The sequence below is a fragment of the Perca flavescens genome, chromosome 14 (assembly GCF_004354835.1).
Source record: "Perca flavescens isolate YP-PL-M2 chromosome 14, PFLA_1.0, whole genome shotgun sequence".
Classification (NCBI taxonomy): domain Eukaryota; kingdom Metazoa; phylum Chordata; class Actinopteri; order Perciformes; family Percidae; genus Perca; species Perca flavescens.
This window is the reverse complement of record NC_041344.1, coordinates 29,635,875-29,640,052: the sequence shown is the minus strand read 5'-3', so window position 1 is coordinate 29,640,052 and position 4,178 is coordinate 29,635,875.

The following is a 4,178-nucleotide window of genomic DNA, read 5'->3' as shown; positions in this document are numbered from 1 at the left end:
ATTCTCAGGGAGAAGTAAATTTTTACAGTTTTTCTTGATTGCTTTGACGCAGCAGTCAACTCAAACTCCACATTTTCAAAACAGTTAACACACAGGCCGAAACAGTGGCACTCATGGTCAAAATGACACATTTTGTTTGCAAAAGGCTCTAACCGTGCCAAAACATTTAAAATATGCAAATTCTGCCTTCAAACAACACAACTTGCAAACAAGTGTATGAGCTCTTCCAATCAACCATTACACAGTGGACAACAAAATAAAAAATACAGCACTCCGTGCAAATCAGTGCACCATTGCTTGTCATGGTAGCCTATTACTGTACGGAGCTTTCATGCCAGTGCCATTTGTTGTCAAATTTGCCTTGCAAAGAATTGGATCTAGAATCAGAAATGATTTGATGCAAATTTTATTGATTCCATTGATTATTTTCAAACTGTGGCTGAAAACTGAAATACTGTAAATATTACACAAAATACATGTAAACCAAACCAAAATAAAATCTATTAGAGTATAAGAAATTAAAATAAAATCTATTACAGTAAAGTATAAACATCTATTACTGTAGAGTATGAGAAATAGCCACTATTGCTACTCAGTCTCTTGTGTCTTGACGATGGGGCCACATGGCCTAACCCTGCTGACTGATTGCTAATTGAAGATTTGTGTGAAGGAGTGTCAATGAGGTGCTTCAGTGATTTCATACTGATGTAGGTAGTTTCTAATAGTTAGGAACAGATGGTTTCTGTTTTGTTACCATACTAAAACAATGGAGTTTGGACTGCTTGAATGACATCCGTGTTAACTGTTCTGCAAAAGCGTGGGGAAAATGTGTCAATCCAATGAGAAAGGGTTAACACATTTGCAAGATGTGTCTTCTGCTCTGCTGAGACAGTGATGATGAAAACCAAGTGGATCCCAGTTTCTTTAAGCAGGTCAAAGCAATCAAGAAAAACCGTAATCTCAAAAATAAATTTCATTGTTTTTTGATGAACGAAAACATGTTCTATCATAGTAGATTAGAATTGATCAGAAATTACTACTCTGCTTTTTTTTTTTTTTGTTCTTCCTCCTCCTTTTACCCCTATTTTTACAGTACTCTCACAAACTTGTCCTGTCTCTGTGATACTGGAATTCTTGTTCTTTGTTGATGTGAACCTGCAACCAGTCAAAATCTACTGAGCAGTCAGTACTGTTACAGTAACAAATGGAAAGCACAATGTTCAGGGCCATACAATTTGTTCATTGTACAGTATACAGCCTACAATGCGCTGTACTACAGTATACAATACTAAAAGGGACAAAAATCCTCTTTGTTCTCCTCTTCCTCTTTCTTGCCCTCCTCCTCCTCCTCCTCCTCCTCCTCGCCTACCTCGCATATGCACTCGTCCTCTAACATTTCTTCTATCCATTCTCAGACTTTCTCCTTCCCACCTTCAACAACCTGTTTGCTCTCTGCACTGGCTTATATTGGTTGTGTCACATCATTTGAAACAAGTGGAATCAATTTTGAGTGGTTGTGTTCACTCAATGACATGTGTTCTCTATTTGTATTTGATTGTTATAACAATCTTTTAATATTAAAAGACTGTGACAGTATAAACACCGCCGGTGTAGTCACCGCAGTTAACTCACCAAACTTTACTTTCCTGCATTCCTACAACCCCAGGCATTTGCATGACTTCATCCCACCCACACATTATTCCCTGAAAACAGGTGCATGCACAACTGCTCTGAAAGCCCAACGCTTGCTTGCATAATTGAGGCCATCCTTTCTTGCTGTGCATTATAATATCTGTGTAAAATGAGCAACCAAAACATTTAAACGATAAGCAACTGTGGAGTTCTCGGTGCCAGTTCAGATTTGTCAAGAGATAATCTTTGCAGACTCTTCTAAATAAAAAATCCCTGGGGTGGAGAGGAAAGCACAATCTAGTGTGATTATTTATTTCATTTTTTACCACACGGTGTATTAAAGTGAAGCCGCGTTAACATGAAAAAACATTTTTATACTGAAATACCAGCAGATCCAATCCGAACCAGACTATTCATCAGTAATGAGGGACACACCGAGGCTAGCTGCGCTGCTGCCCTGATGAATTGTAAAACAGCCGAGACCTTCAGTTGACCTGCGACTAGTATCTACTGAGCTGCTTGTATACAGAACATATTGTGGATAATAAAACCACTGCTAAAGTCCTGACTTAAGCACTGCATGGTAAAAAGTGCCACTGCAGCAGCTAGGCATCGGCTTGCTCAAAAGCTTCCTCTGCAACCCTTCATTTACCTTTCAGCTCGTATTAAATCACTCCAAATGTAACGCAGACACCAAAACAACTGCAGCAGTGGACTTCTGTTAGGTTGACCTCAGCTGTGTGCATTCAAGGGAGAAAACAGCATCCAAACCAGAGCGCAGTACTCTCTGCAGGGCACCAATCTGTGACATCGTGCAGGGTGGACTCACTGATGTGCCTTTATATTAATACACTAGACTAATATTCAAGTTGAATATTTAAAAAAACAAATATTTTGCAAGCCTGCCGTCATTGAGAGGGTCAAGCCTCAATAATGTTTAAAATATGGGGATATTGGCATATGCTAATGGACAATCTTTAATGGATTTATTTTTATTTTGTTAAGATTTTATATACGAAAATATGTATATAGACAGACGTCCCTAGGTTTTGGCTCCGCCACTGGGAGCCAAAATCTAGGGATGTCTGGGGGCATGAATAAATGAACAATTTAAAATATATATAAAATGAATTAAAGAATAACAAAAAGAAGAAAAATTAATAACACATTTTTTTTTCAACATAACACTAGACCCGTTCCAAAAAGGATAGGAAGAAGCCTAGACTTGTCAAGTCCTACCCCCAGTTTTTACCATAGACACATTTTCCAATCTAATAAAATAAACTAAACAGACAATTTAAAATACTACAAAATACTACTCCAATTTACCTGATACTCTATCAAACTATTAAGCATATTGTGCCAGGAAGATAATTTTCCCATTTACGCCAGCTATTTGCACTACTTAGTGCTCTTAATCACCAAACTGCCCCTTCGATGCCCCTACCGCTCATGTGCGTATTGCATCATGCGGACGCATAGCATTAGTTTCTGGGGATGTGCACAACTATCGCTCCAAAGCAAGTATGTTTTAGTAGTCTCAAAGTCGTTTCCACAAATATGTCCAAAAACGGATTCATCCTCTTTTGAAAAATGGAAAATTATGCAAAAAAGAGCTGCAGGATCATGATAGTTTGACATGAATTGCCAAATCGACTTTACTCAGGATATGAGATAGTTACAGGCTAGTAAGTAGAATCAAATTGATATAACCCCTAAAAAATAGTGTATTTGAAGCATGGAAAAGAATGAACTGACCCTTCCATGCAGATGTAATTGATTTATGTTTCTTCTGGTGGGTGTTTGCCAGCTGGAGCTCTGAGCTTTACCACCTTTATAGTTTCATATTACTGGTGACACGGCTGACATGAAATACAGCAGAATTAATATGGGCAAATTAACTGGTTATATAACATGTAATATAAGCACTTTATGAGTCAGCTGATGTTAACGTAAGCACAGAGGAAATTATTAGATTTGAAGGGCATGTGGACCACTATATCACGGACACCAATATATCAACCTCTCCCAATAGTTTAAAAAAATCACATTGAATTATTACAGCCTGGCAAATGAAGTAAGCTCACAAAATGGCCCCCAACTATGATCCTCCAAGAAATAAATATCTCCCAGACACAAGTTAAAAGCCCTGAGGCTACCGAATCAATACTTCATTGGCAGGAGGTGATAAAGAGTCTTGATCCAGCTCTTCCTGTCTTTGAAGCAGCTAGTAGTCCAGTAGCGAGCAGCAGGATGACTCCATGCCATCTCAAGCCACAGCCAAGTGGATTTGGGCCACTGCACACATTTAACAGGTATAGGAAAGAGTTGGCTGCACTTCACCCTGCAGTGTGTTGATAACTTTGGAAATAAAAGCCTGGGTGACCATCACAGGCTGTATGTGGAGCTATTTATCCACCGACTACCAAACTGTGGCCCTGTCACTTCGGAAAGACTCAGAGGACAATCGAAGGCCAGGGGATAAAAAGATCCTGCACAGGCTGGGTCATTACATAAGCGCTCAGCCATTCTAAGTGCCAAAGCTC